The 9,164-nt window shown below is 48.1% G+C and overlaps 1 long non-coding RNA gene across 1 annotated transcript; it reads right to left on the bottom strand.

The window, feature by feature from the left end:
- Positions 1–848: 848 nt before the first annotated feature.
- On the bottom strand, positions 849–7,973 carry LOC136018324 (uncharacterized). The gene is made up of 4 exons (XR_010614354.1): positions 7,791–7,973; positions 6,797–6,917; positions 5,305–5,386; positions 849–1,286 (listed from the first exon to the last, which is right to left on the bottom strand). It is a non-coding gene; the product is annotated as an uncharacterized LOC136018324 (long non-coding RNA).
- Between the last annotated feature and the right edge of the window lie 1,191 nt (positions 7,974–9,164).

Genomic DNA, 9,164 nt, shown 5'->3' with positions numbered 1-9,164 from the left:
GGCTCTCCCGCTGCAGCCGGCCTCACCCGGGGAACCGCAGCCCCCGAGACACCGAAACACCAGTTCCGGCACCCTCGCCGCGCTGTCCGCGCCTCGCTCTCTGCGCCCAGTGAACCCCAGCTCCATGCGGTGCCAGTGGCGGGGCGCTCCGCCGGGGGACGCGGCACCGGCCACGGCCACCGCGCGGGCCGCAGCCGGCGGGGAGAGGAGCGCGGCCTCCGGCCGCCAGGGGGCGCGCTGCGGGCGCCGAGCGGTGTCGGCGGCGGAAGTGATGGCGCGGCGGCGGAAGCGGTGGGTCCGGAGGGGCGGCCCGGGGGGCGAGCGGGGCGGGAGCGGCGGGGTCGGTGATGGGCAGAGGCGGGGCGGGGGGGGCAGTGATGGCGGCAGCCATGAGGCCGGGGGCGGGTCAGTGGTGGGCCCGTCACTGAGGGGATGGGTGACGGGTCGGTGGTGGTCAGTGGTGGGTCACTGGCGGGTAAGGTGATACGCGGGTTGACTCCACAGCTCGCTAAAGTTGTAAAGTCGGTATGCTTTATTCAGCGCTGAGGTGCATGGGGATAGCTCCTCCAGAGTACGCACACCCAGGGTGGTTTTTCCTTTACATTTATTCTCTTAAGGTATATATATGCATGAACCTGGGCAAGGGAGAGCAGGCCGGGCTGGAGGGCAGGCAGGGGGGAGTAGACGAGTCCTCTGCCCAGCTTCAGGGATGTCCCCAGCCCTGGCTCTAGGCTGGGACACGGGTGCCCCCCGTGCACCCCAGGGGCGAGGGTGCGATGCGGGAGGGCAGCAGGGGAGGGTGAAGCCCGAAATCAGACTCTACAACTCAGAGACAGTTATAAGGCAGGTATGTTTATTATGGCGCTGGGTGCAAGGGGGATGGCTCTTCCTAACTAGCTCATCGAGGGGTTAAGCAAGCAGGTATTTTTTACACACAAACATGCATATTCATTAGGTTCCAGAGAGAGCAGTGGGGATATTACCATTACTTCAGGTACTCATTATCATAAGTCTCCTCCTTTTGGTGCTTGCGCACTGCCTTCCGATGGTCATGGGCAGGGATCTTCAAGATGAAGAAAGCAGTCTTCCTCACGGTGCACTTTTCCCCTTTGGCACAGTTGGATGCCCCAGTAATCACAAAACTAGCTAAAACCAGCCAGATCCGTAAGTTTTCTGATAGCTGGCAAAGATTTAGAACAGTGTGACCTTCGTACAAAACTTATTGCAGGATGGGCAGACAAAGAGTATCATAAGCTAGCAGATGTTCGGGAGTCACTGTCTCTGTACTGATAATTAGAAGGATGATAAGAATTAATTCACTCATTAGAAGAATGGAAAGAAATAATTCACTCTTGTTAGTAAGACTAGTAAATTCTGTTATCACACCACAGACTTACAACATAAACGTTGTTGTCTATCTTAGACCGAAGTTAAATGTATCTTAACTCTATATTTTCCAGGCACTTACTTTCCTTATATCAAGTACCCTGTTTTCTTTTACCTTTGCAAATTCTTTTGCTATATAACTCCATTTTACTCAGGAGTTCTGGCAAAGTATTTACCACTTTCAACTTGTTGTCTAACCTTATGTCTTTTCCAGTCTTCATAATCAGTTACGGACCTTTTACAACACCAAAAAGAACACTGTATCATGCCACAAGTAATCTGTGTTAAAACAATTAGTATTAAGATTCCTGCAACCAGTTTCCTCAACTAGGAGAGATTAGGTAACCATGAAGTTAACTTTTTCCATATTTTTTCAAAACCCCAAGAGGTTTCATCCTTCTTCATTTCATGAAATATTTCAGTTTGTTTCCAAATTTCCTCCAGATCTGTTTCAATTCTGCCACTTTGATCTATATAGGAACCATTATGGAACAAACCCCTCCTTGTGAAGCCAATAATAGCAAGATTGGGTACCACAGCACCTAAGGTGCATGCCCCCTTCCAGTTGGGGTACAGTCTTATGAGCATTTTCTCCACATAACCAATACCATCCTTTCCCTTCAGGAATGGGCCACCACTGAACTACGATACCATCTATATTAATAGTGTGATTGCAATTTGAATAGTGACCTACACCTGTGGCATTTCTTTGTACACAGGTATAATATTCTTAAACCCAGCCTCCAGATCTGAAAGGGTGAATCGGATACACCAAACCTGTCGCTCTTGTCCCTAATATTCTTTTTAATACCAACAAATATCAATAACCTCCTTTTCTCAGTAATTCAGAAAAATCTATTTGCCACTGCTGTCCCAGATAACTTCCTCTCCCAGTTGTCCCAATTTGATCTCTATTTTCAGTTTTAGGATTATTCTTAAGACAGAGCTGACATTGTTTTGTCACTTATGGAACTATGGTGTACAGATTCCTTCCTAAAATTTGTATACAAAGAGTTGCTACCCCAATGAGTTTTATTATGTTCCTCCTGAAGTAGCTTCCAGAGTTGATTATAGGGAATTACAGTTCGCCCATCAGGTATCTGAACTTAACCCTCTTTTTTTCCCTGTCCTTTCAGATCTTCAATCAACTTTCTATCCTCTTTTGAGTATCTAGGTTCAGATTACTCAATTGTTAGTTTGCCATCAGGGATTAAGGACATGATTTCAGATTGTTCAGATACTCGTTTGGCTTCGAAATCGGCCAAATTATATCCAGTTTTCTGATTAGAGTCACCTTGTTGATGCCCTCTACAATACATAATAGCTACTTCCTCAGGTAGCTGAACAGCAGTTTCTGTAGCATGCTTAATCTGTTTCCCCTGTTCTAGTTCTTTCCAGATGGCACCATGTGCATGTACCACACCAAATGCATATTTAGAATCAGTCCAAATATTTATCCTTTTGTCTTTAGCCAATTCCAGGGCTCTCATTAATGCCATTATTTCTGCCTTTTGGGTGGAGGTGTTTGTGGGTAAAGGTTTAGCTTCTATTACCTGTGAAGTGGTGGTAATGGCATATCCTGCCTTTCGTTCACCATTTTTCATGAAGCTACTCCCATCGGTAAACCAAGAATCAAATCTGGTTGGCTTGAATATAGTCTCTACAGTGTCCAAGAAGTCGTGTGTTAGTGGTTCTGTCGATGAACAGCCCCAAGTTCCTCAGCCTGTCTTCATACGGGAGGTGCTCCAGTCCCCTGATCATCCTCGTGGCCCTCCTCTGGACTTGTTCCAACAGTTCCATGTCCTTTTTATGTTGAGGACACCAGAACTGCACACAATGCTCCAGGTGAGGTCTCACAAGAGCAGAGTAGAGGGGCAGGATCACCTCCTCCGACCTGCTGGTCACGCTCCTTTTGATGCAGCCCAGGATACGGTTGGCTTTCTGGGCTGCGAGCGCACACTGCCGGCCCATGTTCATTTTCTCATCGACCAGCACCCCCAACTCCTTCTCTGCAGGGCCGCTCTGAATCTCTTCTCTGCCCAGTCTGTAGCTGTGCCTGGGATTGCTCCGACCCAGGTGTAGGACCCTGCACTTGTCGTGGTTGAACTTCATAAGGTTGGCATCAGCCCACCTCACAAGCGTGTCAAGGTCCCTCTGGATGGCATCCCTTCCCTCCGGCTTATCAACCGGACCACACAGCTTGGTGTCATCAGCAAACTTGCTGAGGGCGCACTCAATCCCACTGTCCATGTCAGCGATGAAGATGTTAAACAAGACTGGTCCCAACACCGATCCCTGAGGGACACCACTCGTTACTGGTCTCCAGCCGGACATTGAGCCATTGACCACAACTCTTTGTGTGCGGCCATCCAGCCAGTTCTTTATCCACTGAGTGGTCCATTCATCAAATAGGTATCTCTTCAATTTAGAGACAAGGATGTGGTGTGGGACAGTGTCGAACACTTTGCACAAGTCCAGGCAGATGACATCAACTGCTTTACCCTTGTCCATCAGTTCTGTAGCCCCAGCATAGAAGGCCACCAAATTGGTCAGGCAGGATTTCCCCTTAGTGAAGCCATGCTGGCTGTCACCAAGCACCTTGTTGTTTTTCATGTGCCTTAGCATGCCTTCCAGGAGAATGTGCTCCAAGATTTTGCCAGGCACAGAGGTGAGACTGACTGCTCTGTAATTCCCTGGGTCTTCCATTTTCCCCTTCTTGAAAATGGGGGTTCTATTTCCCTTTTTCCAGTCGTCGGGAACTTCACCTGACTGCCATGATTTTTCAAATACGATGGCCAGTGGCTTAGCAACTTCATTCGCCAGCTCCTTCAGGACCCGCGGATGGATTCCATCAGGTCCAATGGACTTGTGCGCATTCAGATTTTTAAGATGGTCGCGAACCAGATCCTCTCCCACAGTGGGCCCAAGGTCTTCATTCTCACAGTCCCTGCGTCTGCCTTCTAAGAACTGGGTGGTGCAGTCAGAGCATTTGCCAGTGAAGACCGAGGCAAAGAAGTCATTCAGAACCTCAGCCTTCTCCAAATCCTGTGTAGCCAGTTCTCCCGAGAGCTTCCTCAGGGGGCCTATGTTGTCCCTAGTCTGTTTTTTGTTTGCTACGTACCTATAGAATCCCTTCCTGTTATCCTTAACATCCCTGGCTAGGTTTAATTCTAACTGGGCCTTAGCCTTCCTAACCTGGTCCCTAGCTTCCCGGACAACATCCCTGTACTCTACCCAGGCCGCCTGTCCTTGCTTCCACATTTTATAAGCCTCTTTTTTCCTTTGAATTTTCCTCAGCAGCTCCTTATCCATCCAAGGAGGTCTCCTGGCCCTTCTGCCGCACTTCCTTCTAGTTGGGACGCAGCACTCCTGAGCTTGTAGCAGGTGATCCTTGAATATCAACCAACAGTCTTGGGCCCCCCTGCCCTCCAGGGCTATATCCCATGGAACCTTACTAAGCAGGCTCCTGAAGAGGCCAAAGTCTGCTCTTTTGAAGTCCAGGGCAGTGAGCTTGCTGCACGCTCTTCTCACTGTCCTGGGGATCTCAAATTCGACCATCTCATGATCGCTGCATCCAAGGCTGCCCTGGAGTACCACATTCTCAACAAGACCTTCCCTGTTGGTGAGCACAAGGTCAAGCATGGCACCTCTCCTTGTCGGCTCCTTTATTACTTGCAGAAGGAAGTTGTCTTCCACACAATCGAGGAACCTACTGGATATCCTCTACAATTTTGCTCATTGCTGTAAGATCTTGAACAAATCCACAAACTTTTCCCATAATCTATATTTTAAAATTTAACAATGATTTCTTTGATTCCTTTTGATCTTCTGATTTTAAGGGATATTGTTTCATTGCATTTGGGCAGGCCCCCCCTCTTTTTATTACTACTGTAACAGGCAAAGCATTTTTCACCTTACCTGGAACTTCAGATGCCCATACTCCCAGATATACTTGATTAAGGATTTCTTCTATTTCAGGGAGGTCCTCCTGTTCGCTTTTCTGTTGAATTAAAGATAAACTCAAAACTGTAATTAATCAATCATTTTTAACTCTTTAACTCTTAATTCCATTTTGCCTTCTGTATATGTTGCTTCCTAATAAAGATTTTGGAGAATTTGGCATGCATAAAAGAATTATGCATTCCTATTTGTTTTCCCAGTTTGTACTCTAAAGGTTTCAGAAAGAATGCCTTTTTTTTTTCTTTTCCTTGGCAGCCACTAGCTCCTACCACTGTAACAAATTCTTTTCCCTCTGATTTAATGCTGAATAAGGTGCTCCTGTATCCACTAAAAATTCCACTTTATTTCTTCTAGTCCCTAGCTTTAATTTAACCAGTGGATCTGCTAGGGTAGGTTCCCCAGGTCCCCATCAGTCTAGTTCTAATTCAGTCCCCAGGGCAGCCTCCATTCCAATGTCCAAACTCCTCACAGCACGCACACCGATCCAGCAAGAACCCACTCCCCCCACCTCCGCCTGACATCCCTCCTCCACCTCTACCTGACATTCCTTCTCCACCAGTTTCAAAGCAACCATGGTAGCCGTAGCTATAGCACGACTCAGCTTTTTCTTTTCTATGTGTTCCTGATTCCTACACCCTCTCCATGCTTCCCCCTTCACTATCAACAACCCCTCAGTCCCATCTGTCAACATGTCTGTTTCCACTTGTCCGCCTGCCCCAGCACTCATCCCATGCTCAAACACAGGAGCTGCGCCAGCTCCCCTCCTTTCCCCCTCGGTTCCTTCCCCCCCCCCCCTTTTTTTTCTCTCACAGGTGCTCACCCTGCTCTGCAGGGGCTGCAGATGCCTGCCTCTGCAACAGCACTTCTGGTTTAACCCCTTCTTAACTCTGAATATGAATCTGCTGCTTGTTGCCAGTGACAGCAATCAACTCCTCCTTACCAGTATCAGATAGGACAGATGCAGAGGGTGCTTCTCTCGGGGGTACCTGTGATAAATAATTTTCCAACCTATCTTCCTGGTTACTCTGTTTTTTTGTTGGTTTTGTTTGTGGGTTTTTTTAACTTTAAACATCTTTCCCCAATATCACAGGCTGAACAACATCTCTCCAGCTTAGCTTTCTGTTTTCCCCTGTCCTTTTCCAAAGCCAAAATTAAGGAATCTGGCAGAGCTATTGTCGTGGTTTAAACCAATCCACACAGGGCGTCCACTCACCCCCCCCCCCCCCCGGCCCTCCCCACTCCCGGAGGGATGGGGAGCAGAATCAGGAGAATGTAACTCCCACGGGTCGAGATAAGAACAGCCCAGTAACTAAGGTATAACACAAATCACTGCTGCTACCGCCAATGATAATATTGATAAGAGAAAATAACAAGAGAATACGATACCACCGCCGAACGAGTTCAACCCCCCCGAAGAGAGAGAGTGCCCTTCCGGGTAACTCCCAGTTACCTCTCTGGGCATGATGTGCTGTGGTATGGAATACCTCCTTGGCTAGTTTGGGTCAGGTGTCCTGTCTCTGCTTCCTCCCGGCCTCCCCTCGTCCCCAGCAGAGCATGAGACTCACAGAGTCCTTGGCCAGAATAAACATTACTTAGCAACAATTAAAAACAATCGGTGTTACCAGCTCTCTGCCCAGGCTGGAAGTCAAAACACAGAGCTTGCACCAGTTACTAAGAAGGAGCAAAACGGCTCCTGGTAAACCCAGGACAGCTATATTAATTTCACATTCTGTCTGTCACGCCAGGTGGTTTCTTAAAGTGAAAAACATATCTGCATGCATCACTTCATCCCATTTTCCTTGTTGCCTTAAGAACAACATCAATTGTAACAATGTATTATACTTCAGAGCTCCATTTTTAGGCCATTTTTCCTGATCTTCCAAAGTATACAAAGGCCACCACTGGTTACAGTATTTTACCAATGTTTTCTTGTTTACTGAGCCCCCAGGAGACCCTCCCAGTTCTTTCTGATGTGCTAAAATGCACCCTAAAGGATTCTTTTTCAAGATCTCTCCACTCTGTTGATTTTCCGTTATCAATCTCACATTCACACACACACTAGGGATCCCACAGACACACTCCACACAGTTACAACACTTGAGACAGAGACTAAAATTCTATCAAACAGCAAGTAATAACAGTTATAACATCCTGTCACCAATACCAAAATCACAAGACCAAAATCTTTACTGTAACAAGCCACAAAGTAAGTTGAACACCAATAAGATCCAAAACCATTTTAACAAGACACCCCTGTGTCTTGTACGACCCAAACCGCAAGATGCCCCCTGCTTATTGTGGGTGGGAACCAAACAGATGCTAGCAGCCGGGTATACACCTTTACCTACCACCCTTGTATCGATACCAAGCACCCGCGCTCTTTACCTCGCATACGACGTCTGCTTATAACTTATAGGTATCCCCTTTACCTGGTTCAGACATACCTGATGATTCACTAGTGATGGTCCTTGTCTGCCCCTGCAGTGATCTGAGCGAGTGGGGGAGTCCTCCCGAGAAATCTCGGGGGCACCAAGAGGAGTCCCGTCCTCAGCAGGTCCCGCAGCTGGACAGAGATTGTCCCATCTGGGGTGCCAAACTGAAGCATGGAATCAGACTCTACAAGTCAGAGAGAGTTATAAAGCAGGTATGTTTATTACAGCGGCGGGTGCAAGGGGGATCGCTCCTCCTGACTTGCACACTGAGGGGTTAAGCAAGCAGATATTTATTACACACAAACATGCATATTCATTAGGTTCCGGAGAGAGCAGTGGGGATATTACCATTACTTCAGGTACTCATTATCATAAGTCTCCTCCTTTTGGTGCTTGCGCACTGCCTTCCGATGGTCATGGGCAGGGGTCTTCAAGATGAAGTACGCAGTCTTCCTCACGGTGCACTTTTCCCCTTTGGCACAGTTGGATGCCCCAGTAATCACAAAACTAGCTAAAACCAGCCAGATCCATAAGTTTTCTGATAGCTGGCAAAGATTTAGAACAGTGTGACCTTTGTACAAAACTTATTGCAGGATGGGCAAAGAGTATCATAAGCTAGCAGATGCTCAGGAGCCACTGTCTCTAAACCAACTGCTACATAGAAGGATGGTGTGAAATAATTCATTCATGTTTATTGGGGCCACTAAATCCTGTTATGTCACCACTGACTTACAACATAAACATTGTTCTTTATCTTCGATCTAAGTTAAGCTAAAAGTACTTTAACCCTACGTTTTCTAGGAACTACCTTTCCTCATATCAAGCCCCCTCTCTCCCCTTTTTCTTTTACCTTTATGAATTCTTTTTCTATGTGACTCCATTTTGCTCCAGAGTTCTGGCCATTTCAACTTGTTGTCTAATCTTTTGTCTTTAGCGAGCTTTGTTTCTGTTATTGTGAGCTCATACAGTTATATCCACATAGCAACACCTGGGATTTGGGAAAGCCAGTACATTTATGTGTTTATCACATTGCCCCAGGGCGGTGGGACTGACTCCGCCTTCCCCCTTCTCCCGGCACGGGGTTGGGGCTGGGAGCACCCCCTTGTCCCAACCCCACTGTCCCCTCGCTCCTGGGGACTGGGGCCACCCCTACCTGTGGCTGGGCCTGGGTGCAGCCCGTGGCCCTCAGGCACTCGAAGGCTCTTCCCTCTTGCACAGGAGGCCCTGGACACGGCCCAGGGTCTCCCGTCACGTGAAGGCTGCCGAGCACGCAGGGATGCCGGGTGCACACCGTGCGCTCGGCCACTGCTGCAGCCGCGCTGAGCTGGGGATGCTGGGGTCCCCCTAACATAGCCGGTCCCCTGATTATGTTTGCAGTGGCACACC

The sequence above is a fragment of the Lathamus discolor genome, chromosome 7, assembly GCF_037157495.1.
Source record: "Lathamus discolor isolate bLatDis1 chromosome 7, bLatDis1.hap1, whole genome shotgun sequence".
NCBI classification, from domain to species: domain Eukaryota; kingdom Metazoa; phylum Chordata; class Aves; order Psittaciformes; family Psittacidae; genus Lathamus; species Lathamus discolor.
Note: the sequence above shows the minus strand (reverse complement) of the source record. Positions and strands in the feature narration are given on the sequence as shown.